Source organism: Eleutherodactylus coqui, chromosome 2, assembly GCF_035609145.1.
Source record: "Eleutherodactylus coqui strain aEleCoq1 chromosome 2, aEleCoq1.hap1, whole genome shotgun sequence".
Classification (NCBI taxonomy): Eukaryota; Metazoa; Chordata; class Amphibia; order Anura; family Eleutherodactylidae; genus Eleutherodactylus; species Eleutherodactylus coqui.
This window is the reverse complement of record NC_089838.1, coordinates 259,284,382-259,309,290: the sequence shown is the minus strand read 5'-3', so window position 1 is coordinate 259,309,290 and position 24,909 is coordinate 259,284,382.

Genomic DNA, 24,909 nt, shown 5'->3' with positions numbered 1-24,909 from the left:
TATAGGGAAATCCCTTGGGTAGAGAGGTGGAGGGAGTCCCCTACTGCCCCCCACTGCTAGGGAATTGCCCAGCAGGGAGGCAGGAGGAATATCCTGCTGCTTAAAGCAGGGCATTCAAAAGGTATGTCCCAAAAGCACATTTTAAATGTCCCATTGTAACCTCCTGTTGGTCCCCACGGGACTTAGAGGATGCTGCGAATTTGTAAAACCACCATGGACCTAAAAAAAAGTGCAAAACGTGATTTAAAAAATGCCATTGTAAAAATACACAATTGTATTCTCCCATTGTACAGTTAACATCTGTATGCAGCAAAAAAAAAGCCCAAAAACGGCTTTAGCAAAAATCCCACATTTCTTGCAAAAAAGGCTGCATATGGTCAATATCTTTATATAGTGATTTAAGTGTCATATCCACATCACATTTATTTTCAATGCAACGGAGATTCAAGGCTGAACCTCAGAGTTCTGCAGCAGATTTGCATGGAGATACGCAGTTGGATTTTACCCCCAGTCAATTGGGCAAATCTTCCTGCAGATGCCCAAGGTGGTTTCTGTGCAGATTCCATAATAATAATTGACAAGTTAATTCTTAATTTCTACAGTGTAGGTTTCAAAATCCATACCTGGAAAAATCACTGTGGATTTCCATAGCATTCAATTGAATACTAAAATATTTCTATTGCAGATTTTGGCACGGAATCCACAGCAAAAATACGCTGTGTGAACGGTGCCTTAGGCCTCATGTCCACTGGCAAAAGAAGAATTAAAATCCGCAGTGGGTCAGCCCATAGGGATGCATTGACCACCCGTGGGTAGATAAATACCCGCGGATGGTCAATAAAAGTGAATTTAAAAAATCCTGGAGCATGAAAACAAATGGACATGCTCCATTTTCATGCGGGTCTCACGCAGGCCGAAGAAAAAAGATCCGGCCGCGAAGAAGAGAAGACCTGCACGGTCCGCTGCGGGTAAGTTTATTCTGATTTTCAGCCCTCATGTCCGCGAGGCAGGAGGGACCCGCTACGGCCTCATGTCCACGAGGTTAAAATCCGCAGCGTTTTTCCCGCACGCGGATCCGCGCCCCATGGGCATGTATTGGACACCCGCAGGGAGTTAAATACCTGCAGATGTCATTTTTCCCATCAGGCGCGGATCCGTGTGCGGGAAAAAATCCGGACATGCTCCATTTTAGTGCAGGTCTTCCGCGGGGACGGCTCCCGCAGGCTTCTATTGAAGCCTATGGAAGCCGTCCGGATTCACGGAACACCTGTACCATAATTAAAACTCACCTGTCCTGGACACTGCAGGTCTCCCTTCCTTCCCGGCTGGATCTTCTTTCTTCGGCCCGGCGGATGTGTCTGGCGCATTTGCGCGGCACGCTGCCAGCGTGCCAAGCACGTCCGCCGGGCCGAAGAAAGAAGATCCGGCCGGGAAGGAAGGAAGAACCGCAGCGTCCAGAGAGGTGAGTTTATTCTTATTTTTTGGCCTCATGTCCGCGGGGCAGGAGGGACCCGCTACAAATTCTCCATAAGGAATCCGCGGCAGGCCTGATTCTCCCAGTGGACATGGGGCCTTAGGCTTCTTTTAGTTTCTTTTGAAGTTTGTAAAAAAAAGTTATGAATTTCATGTAATCGTAAAGCCCCTTTTTGACGGGACGCATGTTGGACAAATGACACTCGTTCCCGCATACACTCGCTCCCGTGCTGCCGCACAAGAGCTAGTATCGCTGGCTCACAGCTGGGAGGCTGCAGGAGATTTCTCTCCTCGCACTCCCCCGCCCCTTTCCATTCACTTAACATAGTGGCCATTCAGTACTGAACAGCTGCTATTTACAATGCACGATCATTGTTCAGCTCATTGCCCATCGTTTATGCAGCATAATCGATGGACGATGAGCAGATCGATGATCGCTCAGTGGAAATAGCAGCTGTTCAGTACTGAATGGCCGCTGAGTTAAGTGAATGGAAAGGGGCGGGGGAGTGCGAGGAGAGAAATCTCCTACTGTCGCCCCGCTGTGAGCCAGCGTTACTAGCTCTTGTGCAGCCACACAAGAGCGAGTATGTGCGCGGAGGAGTGTCGGGCATCGTTTGCCCGAGATTCGTCCCGCCTAAATGGGCCTTAACATGTCAGAAGTATTGATTGGTGGTGGTCCTGGTGCTGAGGCCCCTACTAATCGCTAAAGTAGAGGGGCCGAAATGTTCAGCTGAGCACAGTGCTCATTTGACTGTTTCCACCCCTACTTGGAGTGGTGTATGGACTCCATACAAGGTTTATGGAGTCCATATGCTGCTCACTGATATCAGCTAAATGGATGAAGCTCTTAGCTGAGTGCTTCTGCCCTTTCATTTTAGCAATGGGTAAGGTCTCAGCACCCAGACTCCCAACTATTAATACTTCTGAAATGACAGAATTTTTTTTTACAGTTCACTTACATTTTAAAAACACTATTGGGCAAATTTATGAAAACTATCTGAAAAGAAAAACTATCTTTGTTGCCCATAACAACCAATCACAGAGCACCTTTCATTTTTCAAGAGTGCTATACAGAATGAAATATGAGCTGTGATTGGTTGTTATAGGCAACAAAGACAGTGTAAAACTACCCATGTCCATGTTCCAAAAAATTTATTTGACATAAAAAGTTGAGTAACTTTGCAAATATTTTTTCTTTACTGTTTTTTTGTACCATTTGTCACCTATTTTAGATTGTTTTCAATAACATCTGCTCTTGCATCTTCATGTGCAAATCCATGAAGTTACTTAACCAATGATTATTGTTGCAGTATTATTCATCAATACCAATTATGTTTTTAGATACTTTATGAAAAAAACCAAAAAATAAATAACTTTTCCATATTTGCCTACTTTTCCTTTGAATATCCAACTGCCCAGCCTTGATTGCTCTTAAAATGACAGAGGACTAAATTCTTTCAATGCCTCTTATCATACTGTCCCGAAAAGTAGAACAAAATACTATCTATAAACATGACTATCCTATGGCCGTGTCATGAGAACTGATATTAATCTACTATACTTCAAAAATAGAGCAATGTAGAAGAAATATTATAAAAGGTCATTGTGCTTGATTAGTCTAGACGAGAGTAAAAAACAAGAATGTATTCTATTAATTACATCACTAAAAAGTGAGCAATAAAAACAAGAATGAATAGTGTACATTTCAGCAATAAAAGTGCATACATTTCAGGTTAATGTAAAAGCAGAGATAATTAAAGTAGCCAAATATTAAAACATATTTCCCATTACTTCTCAAAGCTTCTTGGAGCGATCTGCCTCCTGGTTTGATACTTCTGTATATTTGCTGTTTCATAATTATATTTCTTGACATGCTATTATATCTGCTGTCTGCCTGGCTTTACCCCCGCCTTATTTGGGGTACATGTGGACTACCATGAGGGTGTTACTATCTTAGGGCTCGGTCAGACGAGCGATTTTTATGTGCATTCAAAAAGAGCACTTCTAAAAGAACCAATGGGTTTCTATAGAAGTGCTCACATGAGAGAAATTTGGTGCGCTACAATGCCAAAACGCAGGTCTGTGCGGCGCGCTGTGTAGGAATTTCCATTGACTTCTATAGGAACAAGATTTAATGGAAACTCTTGCACTGGGAATAGATTCCCCACTGCTTACAGCAGGGCATTTATAACTTGCTGTTCCACTCTCCGGGGGTTCCTTTAATCCCTGTGAGGACTAACAGAAATTTATTATGTGACATTTAAAAAGTGCTTCTTTTTAAATGCCCTGCTGTAAGCAGCGGGGTATTCCTCCTGCCCCACTGCTGGACAATTCCCCACAACAGGGGCAGTAGGGGACTCCATCCCCCTCTCTCCCCAAGGGAATTCCCTGCCATGGCGAGAGAGAAGGGGCAGAGTTACAGGGCTTCCCCCAAGAGCGTGGGATAAGGGGGTGGGGCTAGAGGAATCCACTCCCTAGCCACACCCTCTAGGTTCACCACGCTATGGTTTGCTATAGGGAATTTCTGTGAGATCCATATAGTCCCGTCCACTCTTTCAAGCCCCGCCTACTCTCTCTGCTCTATGGGGATATCTCTCAGAATTTCCCTAAAGCAGGGAGATAGAGGGGAGCTATGGTGGATTTCCCCATAGCAGGTAGATGGAGAGGACCTATGGGGGATTTCCCCATAGCAAGGGAGAGAGAGCAGAGCTATGGAGGATTAACCCATAGCCCTGCTCCATCTCTCCCTGCCCAAAGGAAATCCCGAGGCCCTGTGGGGCTTCTTCTCTCCCTCCTCCTGGAGCAGCTGTGCTTCTCCAAGTGCAGCTGCTCCAGGAAATGAGCAAATTTCAGACGCATGAAGATCGGCTCTTCTGCTCTTAGAAATTTTGCTCAGTCATGCAATTTGCGACAAGTGTTTTTTTAGCGTGACTATTCATGCTCTAAAAAATTGCTGGTGTGACCGAGCCCTTAGTATGATAATGTTATTAGGATACAAAAGTAAGACAAAGGAAGTAATTAAATGGACAGATATGGAGAGTGAACAAGTGAGGCCATCATGGAAGTTATTTCGTTTACTTATTTGGATAGAATGTGAGGTGATAGGATGGCACAAAAATAATGTCAGGCAGACACAAGTTCTCCTGCACACGAAGGGAGTTGTACTGTAGCTTCGCTCCAAGTCAAGTGGTTCAGTAGGGGCTTATGTTTGGTCCAGGATGAGTTGTGCCCAACTGGTATATGGACATGTGAAAACAGCCTCACTGTATGGGCAGAGAAGTGCTTCAACTCATCACAGAATGATCATTTTTATCAAAGAAGGTCTGGATTTCCACTTAAAATACTTAGTACCTATTCACAGGAAACATGATGAATATTAGATAGGTGGGAGCACCACCATTGGGACCCCCCACAGTCGCTTGTATAGGGGACTGTACTATTTTCCATAGGGGTATATAGAAGCCCAGTACAGTCAAGTGCTACTCAATACAGTTCCTTGTCACACCAGACATGCTGTTGACATGCATTGAGGGACTGGGCTCACCGATATTAGTAATCGTGGGTGCTTTAGCCTTGGGTCCCTAGAGATCTTACATTGAAATAGCAAGTGGATACATGATAGATATAGTTAATAGGAAAACCAGTTTAAAGACATTGTGCAAAGACTAGCTGATTAATCTGATCAGTGAGGACCAACCATTGCGAATGGGGTTTTATGTCGCCCTATGTGAATGTAGCAGTGGGGCAGCTTGCGCACATTTGCTCCATTCATTTCAGTGGGACTGCTGGAGATAGGGGAGTGCTTGAACTCAGCTATCTCCAGCAGTACCAATAAAATGAATGGAGCGGCACCTTTGGGTCTACTGTTCTCATGATTGTTGGGAGCCCTGGAGGTCAGAGCCCCACCAATCAGATAATTACTCCCTATGCCGTGGATAGGGAATCACTTTTAATCTTAGCACAACCCCTTTAGGAATGAACAGAATATATGAAAGGATGGGTATTGCATAATACCATCAACAAGAGAAAGCACATGGATTATTAGTCATGGTGTTGACAACCCTCCCAATATATAATTTTGCGGACCACTTTATACTGTTACGCGGATCACTTAGAATCCTTCCAAAGATGTTGAAGATTTTCATTTTTTCTCCACACTTTTTAACTAGTGTGAAATATCAGACTTAAATCTTTTAAAAGTATGTGTATGTGAACAATCAAGGAGGCATTGCAAGCCGTCACCAATGCCCTTTATTCTGTTTGATGTGAATTAAAAGAAGCCTTTATTGCTATTGACCTGTTATTAAGGTAACAGAAGAGAAGTGCGCAGCACGCTCTATCTAGCCCGGAATGAACAAATAATGCATGTTCATTGTTTATCTAAAGCCTTGAACTTTCTATAAGGACATAGAAACCATGCAGATGTACAGTATGCATTCACTATTAGCCATATGTGGAAACTGTATTCAGATTATAACAATTGGAGTAAATTTTATGCAAAAATCATCATGAACTGAAGAGTAGAGGAAATTAACTTTAGAATTTAATACTTTAAGAAGTTAAAGTTATTGTACATGAAGTTTCTTCCTCCACCCCATTAATGTTTCTTAGATTATAGTCTTATTAAATCTACATACACCATTAGATAAGTCAACCAACTCTAGAAGACTACCTCTTGGTTCAAAGAATTCCAGAATATAACCAGAAAAAGTAACAAGTGATGTAAAAGCAATTCTGTACTTAAATGAACTAAACCAATAGATCTGATCTGAATTGAAAAGGATTGTCCAGTTACAGGACAACATTCCCCTTATGGGTCCAACTGTGCTAAAATAACAAAAGGAGCTATACTTACCCATTCTCTGCTGTGGGGATCCAACTGTAACCCTGCTGGAAGTGGATGATTGTCTGCAGCGGTCAGGTGATATCCAGTGACATCATCTTCCGCAACAAACACTGAGAGGAGCAAAGGAAGAGTAAGTACAGCTCCTCTTGTTATTTTAGCAGAGTTGGACCTGTAGAGTAAATGTTTTCTCACAACCCATTTAAAGCGACATTCAGCTTTTAGCAGGTTATTAATTGCATATTAAAGGTTGTAGAATTTTCTATACCTTTTTACTCAGTTCCGCACAGATTTCAAGATCTTTGATTGCTGTCCAGTTCGCAGAATGAAAATATATCTTAGTTACAGGGGGTGAACAAAAATATGGAAACACCATATCAAAATGCATGCCTTAAATTACATGAGATTATAAAAACTATTTCAATAAGGCGTGTAGAGACCGATTTTAAGTCGAGGTATGAATGACACAGATGCTGCCGGGCAAAAGTGACCATCTGCCCAATCAACAAGGTTCCATTTGTCAGAGGTTTGAGCCACTCAGCTGCTGTTACTAGCTGGGTCCCAAAACCAGCCAGAGCCGGGCAAGAGGTGAAGTAAACACAAATTTGGTGGGAAAGCTCTCAGTCAAGCAGGGGTCAAATGGACGGCTCAGTTCTAATAATTAAAATCTCATGCATTTTGAATAGTGTTTCCATATTTTTGTCCATTCCCTGTATGTGAAAACCACATAATACAGCTGTGCACCTGCATATTCATCACATTACTAGGACATTGTGGAGGAAATAATCAAGGTTCCTATTGGATGACAACAAGCAGAGACCTTGAAATCAGTGAATTTTTCAATATTTCAGAGTGAATGATCAGTGCAGGAGACAGGAGGGGGAGAACAGGCTGTTGATATTTGGAGGAAGAGGCATTTTTCTCTAATAAGATATATTAGAAAGTTTCTTATCTTCACTTGTAATATTGATTTATGGAAAGTTAATTGGAGGAACACTTTTAATTATCTGTCTTAGCAAGTAAAAAAAGAAAATGTACCACTCGGCACCGAGAAGATGATAGACCAGCCTGTATGAACAACTACAGTTTGCTTTATTTCATTGTTTGTTTTTTTCCACATAGGAACATCTTGTAATAAAACACACTTGCGCCAAGGATTTTTGAAGAATGATTGGAGAGATGAGGAAGAACTACTTGGGACTTGCAATTGCGACCTATTGCACACAAAGTATGTTTAGCTTGAATGCAAAGACAAGCATCCTTATCTGTATGTCCAAAGTTTGTAACAAGGATCTTTCACACTTACCACAAGTTATGATTATTTTTAATCATTATAATATTATTATTATTATTATTAATAACCCTTTACCGACATCCGCCATACATATTCGGTGAATGCCGGATGTCATTGTATAGAGTGTTTTCAGTAATTGGCCCTGGGCTCTATACCCACAATGGCAGAGATTGGAGAAAATTCTAATGTCAGCCGTTTAACCATTTAGATGTGGTTATCAATACAGGTAGTAGCATTTAAAAGGCCTGGCAGAGCTCCTTCTGTCCTTCAAATGGCTCACCATGATGAGATCGCGAGGTGCCATTCGGTCACCATGATAGCCTGAGCCTTGTGAAGGCCTCTAGGCCTGCCGTGGATTTCTTGCCGTTAAGCAATTCATAAGGATTCCCATAGAAGCATGATATATGTACATGCCATAGGATGATCGCCAGATCTAGTGCCCTGTGGAGACTAAGAAAAAAAGGAAAAAAATAAGATTTTATAAAGTATTTATAAGGGCTGTCTCACATGAGCGTTTTTTTTACAGCATATGGTTTTGCGCACTTAATACGCAGTAACTAATTGTACATTACTTTCAATGGTGCCTCTGACACAGTGCACAAAAAAGCGTGAAAAAAAGAGCGACGCTATTCTCTAAGCACGCATACACGCCAAGATAGTGTACAATGAGTTGCCGGCATGCAACAGTATGCAATGCATTGGGTACTGCTGCATGCTACCTACTCAGAAGATACACCCACAGAAAACATTCTTGTGAGAGAGCCCTAGTTATTAGTAAATTTAAGAAGTATTAAAAGTTAGAAACTCTTTTTCCAGTCGTTGCATAAAAAAAAAAATTGATATTTTCTCCTCTGTAAAAGTCTAGTTTATTAAAATATCACATTATTTATTCACATATGGGTAACGCCATCAAAAAAAAAATGCTATGATAAAATTGTAGGTTTTTTGGTCACCGTTTTCTCTAAGAAAAAAATGTAATAAAGCAAAAAAAAAAAAAAGGCATATGCACCCCAAAATAGTACCAATACAAACTACAAATCAACTGGTTAAAACAAGACCTCATAAAGCTCCATCAACGGAAAAATCGAGGTCAAAAGATAAAAAATGGCAACAAAAAGCAATTTTCTTAAGGATATTTTATTTTTCTTAATTAATAAAACATAAAAAACTATATAAATTCTATTTCACCATAAATGAACTGATGCATATAATATAGATAACGTGTTTTTTTAGCACACCACGAATGTGATAAGAAAGCCCCCCCCCCCCCCCCCAAAAAAACAAAATTTTATTTTTTTCCATTACATCCTACTTTGTTCTTTGAAAGTCTTGCTATATGTTAAATGTTAGATGGTACCAGTTAAAAAATACAACTTATTCTAGAAAAAACAAACTCTCTTATAATTATGGAAATGAAAAAAAGTTATGATTTTTGAAAGTAGGGCTGAAAAAAATGTAAACGAAAAAGGGCTTGAAGTGAAACCGATGCGAACAAATTGCTATCTGCTTTTTTCAGTCTCCAGTTGACTATATTATTTTTTTTTAAAAGAAACGTTTTTGTTCCGTTTTTCGAACTGGAAACAAATGCATAGCAGTCTGCGCTTTTGTTCCACTGTAAAAATCGGAATGGAGTGGGAAAATTGAGAAACAGATTAAAACTTAAAGGGGTGGTCTCGCGAAACAAAGTGGGGTTATACACTTCTGTATGGCCATATTAATGCACTTTGTAATATACATCGTGCATTAAATATGAGCCATACAGAAGTTATTCCACTTACCTGCTCCGTTGCTAGCGTCCTCGTCTCCATGGTTCCGTCTAAATTCGCCGGCAGCTTGCTTTTTTAGACGCGCTTGCGCAGTCCGGTCTTCTCCATTCAGCACGAGCCGCTTCAGTGTGCTCCCCGCTACAGCTCTTCTGCGCATGCGCAGACGAGCTGTCAGTGCTCGGGAGCACGCTGGAGCGGCCATTCTGTACCTTCCTCTGTTAGAGGAAGGTGCAGAGCTGCCGAGCTGTCCGGAGAAGCCGCCCAGCTGTCCCGCCGTCCAGCTGTCCTGGTAAGTGATGGGCCGGGGGGGGGGCTGCCGCTGCGATGGGGGGGCTGTCGCTGCGATGGGGGGGGCTGTCGCTGCGCCGGGGGAACTAGCGCTGGGCCGGGGGGGGCTGTCGCTGGGCCGGGGGGGCTGCCGCTGTGATGGGGGAACTAGCGCTGGGCCGGGGGGGGCTGTCGCTGGGCCGGGGGGGGCTGCCGCTGTGATGGGGGGGGGGCTGCGCCGGTTACCTTCTGCCTGGCGGTGGGTGACAGGTCGGCCATGTTCACTCCAGGGGTCCGGTCGGCGGCTGCGGGGCGTCTGGTTGCCATGGAGACACAGCTGGTAGCGTCTCGGGAGCGCGCACGTCGGGCTACAGCAAGCGATGCGAAAAGAGCTGGCGGCCATCTTGGGAAAAAGTTTTATAAGTTGCTGAAACGCTGGAACGGTAAGTAGAAACCAGCTAGGAAAGTAATTTACAGGGGTAATTAGTAATGTATGTTTAATTAGGGGGACTGGGCAAAAAAAAAATTCACTGCTTCCTCGAGACATCTCCTTTAAAGTCTCCAGTTTCAATGCATTCCTATGGTAATATGCAAATAAGGGAGATGGAACAATACCTCCACAGTGCCACCTATTGGATGGCAGCACTTTAGGGATTACTGCCTTCCAATAGATGACGCTGCAGAAGTATTGTTCCATCTCCCTTATTTGCATATTACCCAGAGGAGCATGAATGGCCTTCTGAGTCTCCCCTCTTACCGTCTTGGTTTTCTATGGGTAGGAACACTGAAACATTTTCTTTCCGTTATACTGCTCCCACAATGGAACATTTAGATGGAAAGCAAAAAACGATAGTGCGAAATGGCACATAGTAAAATTTTGCGCAATGATTTTATGAGGCTCGAAAGATATAGTAGATATATATTACATGCTCTTCTGCCCACAATGCAAAATATATTTGGCGTATTTTGATTTTAATGTTTCACATTTGAATCCATGATAATATAAGATTCAACAGAAATAGGTAATTGTAACTACCAGGCAAAAATATGGATGTGTAGTAACGAAAGAAGCCCTGGTTCATAAATGCCTCCTGAAGGAGAAATAGTACGAGCCACACATGCACAACTATAGAGTTGGTGAATAATGGATAATTGTGTTCCCACTGCCTTTCTGGAAGACAAATGACATATGAAATTGTTTGGATGGATGAAGACAATGATCATAGCTTGGAAACATTGTCTAGAAATTGGACAAAAATTACATTGAATAGGAATGGAGGAGCCATAGAATTAGAAGATACAAGAAATACTAGTCCGAAATGAAAAGGGTGAGAAATGTAATATTGATTTTCAGGTGATTGAGAGCATGCCGGCACACATATTAAAAGGAAGGTAAAACTGAAGATCGCCAGTTTGCTTTGACGTTTAAGTGTTTCTGTCCAAATCAGACTAGACCAAAACTGAAAAATGATAGACCACATTGGGAATTACCACCATCCAAATGATCCAATAATGAAGTTTTTGGAAATAGATTATTGCAAAAATAGAAGGTTTGGTCATGTGTAGGTGTCAGCTTGGAAGGTTGCTTTTGAAGATTCCAGAAGTACTTGATTGAAAAGGTGTAAATGTACTATATGGACACAATCCCACCCATCTCGATTTGTTTTTCCAGGCTACCATACTAGGTAGACGAACGTCTCAAGCAGATCAGTCTTGTATTGAACAGATTGCCAGACCTGGTTTGAAAAAATGCCTAAGCATTGAACTGAAGGAAGTAGATGATGATAATAATTCTTCTTCACTATTATTACCGGCATAGTCTAACCTCTCATTTAGTAAATCTCACCCATGCATTATAGCTGTAAGCAGCATCCTGGGATCATTGACATGAGCTGTTACTTCATTAATAAAAATCATTTTCAAGTACTCATCGCAAATCAAAATATTTTCTACCGAAGAAGATCTGTTGACAAAAATAGATAAACTGTTTCAAACTGTACGGAACAGTGAATAATTGTATTGTATTTCCATAGAAACAAGACCCATAATAAAGGAAAGCTTGTCTCGATTCATCTAAATTTAGTTCTACCAAAGGAAAGATAAAAAATATGAAAGGATAGAAAAAAAACAGATCACAGAGCTTTAGAAATAAGACAAGGATTCGTTTTGTATAAAACTTTACCCTTATAGTTTCTCTCTCTTTTACAGCTTCTTTTACCAATTGATTTTATTACAGGTCATTATAAATCTCTGCACCCATGTAAGGGGCATGCAACCTGTGGGCTCGTCCAAGGAAGTCAGATGTCACTATTAAAGTGGTTGCAGTAGCACTGAACTTGCACTCTGCTTGGAAGGTACTGTTATTACATCTGACCCTTCCAAGGATGATGGCAAACACATGGACTCAGTAACTAGAGGATGGTCAGACTGGAAACATATTAGGAAAAAAAAGACAATTAACAGACAAACTATACAGACTGGCTTGAGCGTACAAACACAGGACGGGGGTAAGGGAAGCTGACCCAATTCTATGTCTGACTGATCCTGCTTTTTGTAGCTCTCCAAGAGTTTCTAGACAATTTCAGTGTAATTCTTTGCTTGCTTAGGTCCAAGAAAGTCTTTGACAATGTCTTTGAATGATAACCAAACATTCTTTTGGAGTTCTGACATTGTCCCGATGAAATGTTCATCTTTGATGAGTTGCCTAATTTTTGGACCATCAAACACAACGGCTATTATTTTTTGCAAATCACAGGCTAGGAGATGCCAAAATGAGGTACTTGAAACAGTGTCCTTCAGCTGGCAAAGTTTTAACGGATTGTTTCATGAGACCCAGTTTCATGTGCAGAGGTGGGAATATAATATTCTTTCTGTCAGTGGCTCATGTAGAATCTTTGGATCACCAGGTTTGAGGTCAGATCTTGGAGGCCAATTCCTTTCCACCCAATGTTTCTCATGGGCTCTGCTGTCCTACATGCACAGATAACAGGGATTCTTAGTGTGTATCCATGTTGGTGACCAAGAAGGAAGCATACCATTTTAAGGTCAACACAAATGATCCACTTGTGTTTGTGATATTGCAGCAACTCAATGACTCTCTTTATGTTTCCATATTATTTACAAAGAGAAACGGAATGGTTTATTGGGACTGCACCAAATAAATTGCCATTGTGTTGGAGGATATACTTTAAGCTCTGCTTTGAACTACTGATGAACAGTCGCCACTCAGTTGAGTTATAGATTGGATTTCCCAATTCCTCCATTAAACCATGTATGTTTAGGCAGTACACAAAGCCACTGTCACTTCTGAAGTATTTCAGAAATGCCATTTCTCTGGATCGAAAGTAGTATACCTTCACTTCTTTTTCAAGCAAGTTTTTCTCATGCAGTTTTGATGCTAGTAGTTCTGAAACCTTTTTTGATAGTCCCAAATCTCACGCCAAATCATTCAACTCATGCTGAACAAATCCCTTATAAACTAAGTCATCTTTAATTTCAAAATCTTCATAATTGCTATCACTTAGTTCTTCACCGTAATCATGTTCTTCAAGAGAGGGTAGTTTAACGAAAACTGGCACTGGAATTTCAGCTGAATGAGACACTGGATGTATAGCTCATGGTGGACTAGAATACTCTACTTTATATTTATTTTTCTTGTTATATCCTGAAATTTTCACTATACAAACGTAACAGTCACTGGAATGATCTTTTGGCTCCCGCCAAACCATAGGTATACCAAATGGCAACTTATTACGTGTTCCCTTTGTCCACATCTGGAAACTCTTAATATACTGCTTGCACACCTTGTGATGGCCCAAGACTTATCTTGATCACCAAGTTAAACTTTGAAATAGCGAAAATAGGCTTGCTTGACAAATGTGTTGATATTCACCCTTTGACTGGGAATTGTGAAACTGCCACAGATATAGCAAAGGAAATTAGGACTGATTAGGCACTTACGACGAGAAATAGCACATGCAGACATGATCTGACGGAAAGGAAATAAGTGTGTAAATACCCGCCAAATTTTTGCTGGTTCATTATGTAGAGTGGCACTCAACTGCTCACCACACTGTTGCATGTGTAACTCAATAGCCTAGACAAATGACAACCTAACGCCGGTTGCCAAGGTCATCCTCCACCCATCCCCATTCAAGGGAAGTTCGCTCTCGGCCAATAGGAGAACACTAGTGCTCCACTTGACCCAGGTGTGAGTAATCGCATTAAGATAAGCTGTAGAGAAAAAACCCGACGTGATAGAAGAAAACTAACTGCATTTTTGAAATCACCATCCATCCTCCCAGTGTATGGCCGTGGAATAAGAAGATGGAACAGGATTCTAGAGGTGAACAACTGGGTACGTCGATGGTGCCGTCAACAAAGATTTGGATTTTTAGACCAAGGAGTGAATTACCTATATGATGGACTGCTTGCTAAAGATGGGTTGCATCTTACAAAAACAGGTAAGCATATATTTGGTGGGTGGCTTGCTTCACTAATTAGGAGAGCTTTAAACTAAAACAGTTTGAGAAGGGAAGTGAAAGGCCAGGTAAAAAATATACAGCTAATTAATACATTTGAGAATCTCGCTATTAGAAGTGGAAAGAAAGAACAGAGACAAAAAAAATCAGAAGAAAAGTAGGGGAACAAGAAACACTGATCACAAACTAAAATGTTTCTACTAGAGATGAGCGAACGTACTCGTCCGAGCTTGATACTCGTTCGAGTATTAGCGTGTTCGAGATGCTCGTTACTCGTAACGAGTACCACGCGATGTTCGGGTTACTTTCACTTTCATCTCTGAGACGTTAGCGCGCTTTTTTGGCCAATTGAAAGACAGGGAAGGCATTACAACTTCCCCCTGCGACGTTCAAGCCCTATACCACCCCCCTGCAGTGAGTGGCTGGCGAGATCAGGTGTCACCCGAGTATAAAAATCGGCCCCTCTCGCGGCTCGCCACAGATGCGTTCTGATATAGCTGAGGGAAAGTGCTATCGTGTTGGAGCTGCTACAGGGAGAGTGTTAGGAGTTATTGTAGGCTTCAAGAGCCCCAACGGTCCTTCTTAGGGCCACATCTAACCGTGTGCAGTACTGTGGAGGCTGCTTTTTGCAGTGTTGCACTTTTTTTTTTTTTGGTATATCGGCCGTGCAGAGCATTGCGCCCTGCAGTAATACTCCAGGGACAGAAGTGCTTAGGCAGGGAGAGCGTTAGGAGTATTTTAGGCTTCAAGAACCCCAACGGTCCTTCTTAGGGCCACATCTAACCGTGTGCAGTACTGTGGAGGCTGCTTTTTGCAGTGTCGCACTTTTTTTTTTTTTTTGGTATATCGGCCGTGCAGAGCATTGCGCCCTGCAGTAATACTCCAGGGACAGAAGTGCTTAGGCAGGGAGAGCGTTAGGAGTATTTTAGGCTTCAAGAACCCCAACGGTCCTTCTTAGGGCCACATCTAACCGTGTGCAGTACTGTGGAGGCTGCTTTTTGCAGTGTTGCACTTTTTTTTTTTTTTTCGTATATCGGCCGTGCAGAGCATTGCGCCCTGCAGTAATACTTCAGGGACAGAAGTGCTTAGGCAGGGAGAGCGTTAGGAGTATTTTAGGCTTCAAGAACCCCAACGGTCCTTCTTAGGGCCACATCTAACCGTGTGCAGTACTGTGGAGGCTGCTTTTTGCAGTGTTGCACTTTTTTTGGTATATCGGCCGTGCAGAGCATTGCGCCCTGCAGTAATACTCCAGGGACAGAAGTGCGTAGGCAGGGACAGAAGACATATTAATATTATTGATTGAATATAGGCTGTGGGCCTTTGCTAAAAAAATTTGGGCAAAAAATCTATTTGGCCTGCCTGTCACTGTGCTCAGTGTTCTGGGTCTGTCTGTGCTGGGTGTAGTAGTTCTACAAAATCATACGCAGCCAGCTAAGTGTTACAGCAGGCTTGCGCCAAATTATTTCCTGGCTCTGTCTGGGCTCTGAAATCACCGCTGTGTTGCAGTTGACAGTGCAACACTCTGCAGTTCTGTGACATACTCCAGGAACAGAAGTGTGGAGGCAGGGACAGAAGACATATTCATTGAATATAGGCAGTGTGCCTTTTCTATAAAATATTGGGCAAAAAATCTATTTGGCCTGCCTGTGACTGTGCTCAGTGTTCTGGGTCTGTCTGTGCTGGGTGTAGTAGTTCTACAAAATCATACGCAGCCAGCTAAGTGTTACAGCAGGCTTGCGCCAAATTATTTCCTGGCGTTCCGTAAACGAAGTCAGCCTCCAACCACAGGCCAATAAGCGGCACATTTAATTACAGCGTTCTGTTTCTGCACTACTGGTAATACAGCATGCTGAGGGGTAGGGGTAGGCCTAGAGGACGTGGACGCGGCCGAGAACGCCGAGGCCCAAGTCAGGGTGTGGGCACAGGCCGAGCCAGTGCATTGGCCAGGGGTAGAGGCAGGGCCAGACCGAATAATCCACCAACTGTTTCCCAAACCGCCCCCTCGCGCCATGCCACCCTGCAGAGGTCAAGGTGCTCTACGGTGTGGCAGTTTTTCACAGAGACACCTGACGACCGACGAACAGTGGTGTGCAACCTTTGTCGCGCCAAGATCAGCTGGGGAGGCACCACCACCAGCATGCGCAGGCATATGATGGCCAAGCACCCCACAAGGTGGGACGATGCCCGTTCACCGCCTCCGGTTTGCACCACTGCCTCTCCCCCTGTGCCCCAACCTGCCACTGAGATCCAACCCCCCTCTCAGGACACAGGCACTACCGTCTCCTGGCCTGCACCCACACCCTCACCTCCGCTGTCCTCGGCCCCATCCAGCAATGTCTCTCAGCGCAGCGTCCAGACGTCGCTAGCGCCACTGTTTGAGCGCGAGCGCAAGTACGCCGCCACGCACCCGCACGCTCAAGCGTTAAACGTGCACATTGCCAAATTGATCAGCCTGGAGATGCTGCCGTATAGGCTTGTGGAAACGGAGGCTTTCAAAAGCATGATGGCGGCGGCGGCCCCGCGCTACTCGGTTCCCAGTCGCCACTACTTTTCCCGATGTGCCGTCCCAGGCCTGCACGACCACGTCTCCCGAAACATTGTACGCACCCTCACCAACGCAGTTACTGCCAAGGTCCACTTAACAACAGACACGTGGACAAGCACAGGCGGGCAGGGCCACTATATCTCCCTGACGGCACATTGGGTGAATTTAGTGGAGGCTGGAACAGAGTCAGAGCCTGGGACCGCTCACGTCCTACCCACCCCCCGAATTGCGTGCCCCAGGTCGGTGGTGGTATCTGCGGCGGTGTATGCTTCCTCCACTGAACCACCCTCCTCCTCCTCCTCCTCCTCCTCCTCCTACGCAACCTCTGTCTCGCAATCAAGATGTGTCAGCAGCAGCATGTCGCCAGCAGTCGGTGTCGCGCGGCATGGCAGCACAGCGGTGGGCAAGCGTCAGCAGGCCGTGCTGAAACTACTCAGCTTAGGAGAGAAGAGGCACATGGCCCACGTACTGCTGCAGGGTCTGACAGAGCAGACCGACCGCTGGCTTGCGCCGCTGAGCCTCCAACCGGGCATGGTCGTGTGTGACAACGGCCGTAACCTGGTGGCGGCTCTGCAGCTCGGCAGCCTCACGCACGTGCCATGCCTGGCCCATGTGTTTAATTTGGTGGTTCAGCGCTTTCTGAAAAGCTACCCACACTTGTCATACCTGCTCGGAAAGGTGCGCCAGCTCTGCGCACATTTCCGCAAGTCCCACACGCACGCTGCCACCCTGCGGACACTGCAACATCGGTTTCATCTGCCAGTGCACCGATTGCTGTGCGACGTGCCCACACGGTGGAACTCTACGCTCCACATGTTGGCCAGGCTCTATGAGCAGCGTAGAACTATTGTGGAATACCAACTCCAACATGGGCAGCGTAGTGGGAGTCAGCCTCCTCAATTATTTACAGAAGAGTGGGCCTGGTTGGCAGCCATCTGCCAGGTCCTTGGAAACTTTGAGGAGTCTACCCAGATGCTGAGCGGGGATGCAGTCATTAGCGTCACCATTCCTCTGCTATGCCTCTTGAGAAGTTCCCTGCAAAGCATAAAGGCAGACGCTTTGGAATCGGAAACGGAGGCGGGGGAAGACAGTATGTCGCTGGATAGTCAGAGCAACCTCATGTCTATATCTCAGCGCGTTGAGGAGGAGGGGGAGGAGCATGAGGTGGAGGGGGAAGAGACAGCTTGGCCCACTGCTGAGGGGACAGATGCTGCTTGCCTGTCATCCTTTCAGCGTGTATGGCCAGAGGAGGAGGAGGAGGAGGAGGAGGGGGAGGAGCATGAGGAGGAGGGGGAAGAGACAGCTTGGCCCACTGCTGAGGGTACAGATGCAGCTTGCCTGTCATCCTTTCAGCGTGTATGGCCAGAGGAGGAGGAGGAGGAGGAGGAGGAGGAGGATCCTGAAAGTGATCTTCCGAGTGAGGACAGCCATGTGTTGCGTACAGGTACCCTGGCACATATGGCTGACTTCATGTTAGGATGCCTTTCTCGTGACCCTCGCGTTACACGCATTCTGGCCACTACGGATTACTGGGTGTACACACTGCTCGACCCACGGTATAAGGAGAGCCTTTCCACCCTCATTCCCGAAGAGGAAAGGGGTTTGAGAATGATGCTATACCACAGGGCGCTGGTGGACAAACTGATGGTAAACTTCCCATCCGACAGCGCTAGTGGCCGAAGGCGCATTTCCGTGGCCCAGGTAGCAGGGGAGGCGCAGAGATCAGGCAGCATGTACAGCGCGGCAGGGGAACATTATCCAAGGCCTTTGCCAGCTTTATGGCTCCCCAGCAAGACTGTGTCACCGGTCCCCAGGCAAGGCTGACTTGGCGGGAGCACTGTAAAAGGATGGTGAGGGAGTACGTAGCCGATCGCACGACCGTCCTCCGTGACGCCTCTGCCCCCTCCAACTACTGGTTGTCGAAGCTGGACACGTGGCCTAAACTCGCGCTGTATGCCCTGGAGGTACTTGCTTGTCCTGCGGCTAGCGTCTTGTCAGAGAGTGTGTTTAGTGTGGCTGGGGGAATCATCACGGATAAGCGTACCCACCTGTCAACCGACAGTGCCGACAGGCTTACACTCATCAAGATGAACAAAGCCTGGATTTCCCCAGACTTCTCTTCTCCACCAGCGGACAGCAGCGATACCTAAACAATACGTAGGCTGCACCCGCGGATGGAAGCATCGTTCTCTATCACCATCCAAAACGGGGACCTTTTTGCTTCATCTATCTGTGTATAATATTCCTCCTCCTCCTCCTGCTCCTCCTCCTGAAACCTCACATAATCACGCCGAACGGGCAATTTTTCTTAGGCCCACAAGGCTCAGTCATATAATTTTTCTAAACAATTTTTATACGTTTCAATGCTCATTAAAGCGTTGAAACTTTCACCTCAACCAATTTTTATTTTTACTGGGCTGCCTCCAGGCCTAGTTACCAATTAAGCCACATTAACCAAAGCGATTAATGGGTTTCACCTGCCCTCTTGGTTGGGCATGGGCAATTTTTCTCAGGTACATTAGTACTGTTGGTACACCAATTTTTGGGGGCCCTCGCCTACAGTGTAATCCAATTAATTTTTTGCCCACCTGCATTACAGCTGACGTAACATCAGCTGTGTTGGGCAATGCAATGGGATATATTAATGTACCGCCGGTGGCTTCCTGGCACCCACCCATGCTGTGGGTCCACAGGGAGTTGTAACTGCATGTGTCCACTTCTAAAGAACCCCGGTCTGACTGGGGCATGCAGTGTGGGCCGAAGCCCACCTGCATTAAACATGACATTATTACCTCAGCTGTGATGGGCAATGCAATGGGATATATTTATGTACAGCCGGTGGGTTCCAGGGAGCCATCCATGCTGTGGGTCCACAGGGAGTTGTAAATGCATCTGTCCACTTCTAAAGAACCCCGGTCTGACTGGGGCATGCAGTGTGGGCCGAAGCCCACCTGCATTAAGCACGACATTACATCAGCTGTGTTGGGCACTGCAATGGGATATATTTATGTACCGCCGGTGGGTTCCAGGGAGCCACCCATGCTGTGGGTCCACAGGGAGTTGTAAATGCATCTGTCCACTTCTAAAGAACCCCGGTCTGACTGGGGCATGCAGTGCGGGCCGAAGCCCACCTGCATTAAGCATGACATTACATCAGCTGCGTTGGGCACTGCAATGGGATATATTTATGTACCGCCGGTGGGTTCCAGGGAGCCACCCATGCTGTGGGTCCACAGGGAGTTGTAAATGCATCTGTCCACTTCTAAAGAACCCCGGTCTGACTGGGGCATGCAGTGTGGGCCGAAGCCCACCTGCATTAAACATGACATTATTACCTCAGCTGTGATGGGCAATGCAATGGGATATATTTATGTACCGCCGGTGGCTTCCTGGCACCCACCCATGCTGTGGGTCCACAGGGAGTTGTAACTGCATGTGTCCACTTCTAAAGAACCCCGGTCTGACTGGGGCATGCAGTGTGGGCCGAAGCCCACCTGCATTAAACATGACATTATTACCTCAGCTGTGATGGGCAATGCAATGGGATATATTTATGTACAGCCGGTGGGTTCCAGGGAGCCACCCATGCTGTGGCTGCACACGGAATTCCCATTGCGGAGTTGTACCTGCCTGTGACTATTTATAAAAAACCGCGGTCTGACTGGGGCATGCAGACACCTTGACAGAATGAATAGTGTGTGGCACATAGGTTCCCCATTGCTATGCCCACGTGTGCAGCTCCAGATGGAGGTAGCACAGGATTGCATTTCTCATTGCTTCTGTACAGCATTGTGGACTATCGCCCCGCCCCTTTTAAAGAGGGTCGCTGCCTAGCCGTGCCAACCCTCTGCAGTGTGTGCCTGCTTTTCCCCTGGCAGACGCACTTATAAATAGACATGAGGGTGGCGTGGCATGAGGGCAGCTGAAGGCTGGGCAGGGACAGTTTGGTGTGCGCTGTGGACACTGGGTCGTGGGGGGGGGTTGGGCAGCATGTAACACAGGAGAAGTGGCAGCGGAGTGTCATGCAGGCAGTGATTGTGCTTTGTTGGAGGTAGTGTGGTGCTTAGGTAAGGTATGCATTGCTAATGAGGGCATGAGGGCTTTTCAGAAGTAAAAGTTGTTGGGGGGGGGCCCACTCTTGCCGCTATTGTGGCTTAATAGTGGGACCTGGGAACTTGAGATGCAGCCCAACATGTAGCCCCTCGCCTGCCCTATCCGTTGCTGTGTCGTTTCCATCACTTTCTTGGGTTTTGCAGATTTTCACAAATGAAAACCTTAGCGAGCATCGGCAATATCCAAAAATGCTCGGGTCGCCCATTGACTTCAATGGGGTTCGTTATTCGAAACGAACCCTCGAGCATCGCGAAAAGTTCGTCTCGAGTAACGAACACCCGAGCATTTTGGTACTCGCTCATCTCTAGTTTCTACACAAATGCACAGAGCATGGGAAACAAACAAGGAGAATTGGAGCTTCTAACACGGGAATAGAAATATGATGTCAGGCATAACGGAAATGAATGGAATGATACATATGATTAGAATACAAGGTTTGAAGGATACAAGGTATTTATAAGAAACAGACATAAAAAAGGGTGAGGAGGTATTGCGTTGTATGTTAGGAAAACATTCATCTTCACAGAGATTCAAGCTTCAGAGCATGGGAGTTCTGTAGAAACTGCTTGGGTAAGAATACATGGAGAGAACAACAGAAAGGAGACCATTGTAGGCATTTACTATAGGCCATCTGGACAAGCAGAAGATATGATGAACTCTTTCTACATCAGATGGTCAAGAACTCAAAAAAGCATGACATAGTGATTATGTGAGATTTTAACTAGCCAGACATTTGTTGGGAATCTCTCTCAGGTAAAAGTAATGGATCCAACAAATTCTTATCTTATCTCTTATGACAACTTTATCTTCCAAAAGGTAGAAGAGAAAACAAGGGGATCTGCTATCTTGGACTTAATTCTTACCAACAGGGAGGGAATGGTTGAGGAAGTAAGGGTGGCTGGGACCTTAGGAGGCAGTGATCATGATATCTTTGAATTTTGGATAAAAAGGGGGGTAAGGCCTGAGAAATTCAGACCTCAAGGTTAGATTTTAGAAAGGCAGATAATAATGAACTGAGAAAGAGGGTAGGAAGAATCCAATGGCTGGATGTTCACAAGGACAGAAATGTCCAAGAAGGTTGGGAAATGAGATTTTCAAAGCACAATTGTTAACGATCCCTAAAAGAAGGAAGAATGGGAAGCACTTAAAGAGACCAGGATGGATCAACACATAACTTGCACACATGTTAAAAAGGAAGAAACATATGTTTATCAAATGGAAAGAGGGGGGAATATCTAAAGAAGAATATAATGCGGTCTGCAGAAACTGTAGGGCAAATGTGAAAAAGCTAAAGCTAATAATGAATTGAGGCTTGCGACAGAGGCCAAAAGCAATAAAAAAGGATTTGGGGGTATGTCAAAAGCAAAAGAAAAGTTAAAGATGCTATTGGATGCTTACAGGATGAAAATGGTGAATTGGTTAAGAATGATGTTGAGAAGGCCAAACTTTTAAAGTCCTATTTTGTATCTGTTTTCTCTCAGAAAGTAGATGGGACAACTGATCTACCCTGTGCTATTGGGGGAATAAAAGAATTCAGGCTATTTATAAGCCATGAGATGGGGAGGGAACACTTAGCTAACCTAAATGAAATCAAGTCCCAAGGTCCAGATGAATTACATCCTAGGATACTAAAGGAAGCAGCAGAGGTAATTGCTGAGCCACTTGCCATGATCTTTGAAAATTCCTGGAGAACAGGAGAAGTCCCAGAAAATTGGAAAAGGGCAAATGTTGTCCCTATCTTCAAAAAAGGGAAGAACGTGAATCCAGGAAACTAACGGCCTGCGAGCCTGACTTCTATACTGGGAAAGATCTTTGAACAAGTTATTAAACAGCCTGTATGCAAGTACTTGGATAAGAATGGAGTAATTAACCAAAGCCAGCATGGGTTTTTAGCAAACAAGTCATGCCAGACAAATCTAATTTACTTATATGACAGAATCACTGACTGGGTTGATCAAGGAAATGTTGTAGATATAGTATATCTTGACTTTAGTAAGGCATTTGACAAAGTATCTCATACCATACTTATTGAAGAAATGACCAAATATGGGATTGACAAAGGAAAACTGTTAGGTGGATTCACAACTGGCTGAGTGATCATACTCAAAGAGTGGTCATAAATGGCTGTACATCCAAGTGAAAGAATGAATCAAGTGGGGTACCACAAGGCTCTGTCCTAGGCCCAGTGTTGTTCAACATTTTTATAAATGATCTGGAGGAGGGAATTGATGGGAAACTGATCAAATTTGCTGACGACACAAAGCTAGGAGGGATAGCTAACACTAGAGAAGAGAGAGAGTATTCAAAAATATCTAGAAAAGCTTGAACAGTGGGTGGTGACTAACAGAATGGTATTTAACAAGAAGAAATCCAAAGTCCTACATATGGGCAAGAAAAATGAAAAAAGCACATACAGAATGGGAGGAATTGGGCTAAGCAGCAGCCCATGTGAAAAAAGACTTTGGTAAACTAACAGATCGCTACTGAACATGAGTCAACATTGTGATGCAGCAGCAAAAAAGGCAAACACAATTCTGGGATGTATTAAGAGAAGCATAGAGCCTAGATCACATGAGGTAATTATACCCCTCTACTCTTCCTTAGTCAGCCCTCATCTGGAATACTGTGTCCAGTTATGGGCACCTGATTTAAAAAAAAAAAATAGATCGACAAACTGGAGCAAGTTCAGAGAAAGCTACCAGGATGGTGAGCGGTCTGCAAATCATGTCCTATGAGAAACGGTTAAAGGATCTGCGAATGTTTAGCTTGAAAAAAGAAGGCTGAGAGGAGACTTAGTAGCTGTCTACAAATATCTGAAGAGCTGTCACAGTGCAGAGGGATCATCCCTATTCTCATTTGCACAAGGAAAGACTAGAAGCAATGGGATGAAACTGAAAGGAAGGAGACACAGATGAGATATTAGAAAAAACTTTCTGATAGTGAGGGTGATCAATGAGTGGAACAGGTTACCACGGGATGTTGTGAGTTCTCCTTCAATGGAAGTGTTCAAACAAAGGCTGGACAAATATCTGTCTGGGATGATTTAGTATATCCAGTACTGAGCACTGCAGGGGGTTGGACCAGATGAGCCAGGAGGTCTCTTCCAACTCTACCATTTTATGATTCTATGCCTATTTTGCCTAAATCACCTGAAAAACCGAAGTCAACAAGCATTTGGTTCAAAATTGTTCCCCACTGTAATCGTTGCTGTGCTCTTATGCAGGAATGAGCAACTGTCAGTGAATGGAAGCTGAGCAGGCTGGGGATTGGGCTGGCCTGCACACTTTCATTCACAGTAATGCTTCCCTCACACAGATGTTTTTGTACAGCGTTTAGCGTTGCCTTTTCAGTGCAGCGCTAAACGCTGTACAACACTCCCATTCATTTCAATGGGGCTGTTCACACAAGCGTCAAAACGCAGCAACTTCATCGCTGCGCTTTGACAGCGATGTATGTTCTATCTTTGGCCGTTTTCAGCCATTCATCGCCCATTGAAATGAATGGACAGCGGTTTCAGCACTGCTGAAAACGCAGCACAACTTGGTACCACGTTTTTTGCAGCATTAACCACACAACAATTTTTGGGGACGGGGGACATGAAATATAAGCCCTACCCCGAAAGTCAGCCCTAGCTACACTAGATGGAAAAAAAGCAATGCTCATCTAGTAAGTGCCGTCGGTGTCCCTCCCACTGGTCTCAGGCGCTGCTCCAGGCTTACCGTGCACAGACACTGCTGACAGAAGCAGTAAAAATGAGCGAAGATAGCTAAGGGGGGCTCACTGCTCCTGTAAGTGCTGCAGCCCTCTCATTCTAGTGATTAACGGGAGTCTCAGCAGCGGGAATCCCACTGATCAATACTTTTGACTTGCCTCTATGACATGTCAAAAGTTTTCTGAAAGTGCAGGTATTCTTTAAGTCATAATTTTATTTTGCCCCCTTGCATTCTGGACACAACTTTTTAACGTTTTGCTAGTGGTAGCTCTACAAGGTCTTGTTTTTTGTGGGATGAGTTATCCTTTATCTATGAACCATTCTTTGGCAAATATACAGTAACTTTTTGTTAATATTTTTATTTAAAAAAAATGCTGAAAAAATCATGGTATAAATTCATTATATGGATTAAAAC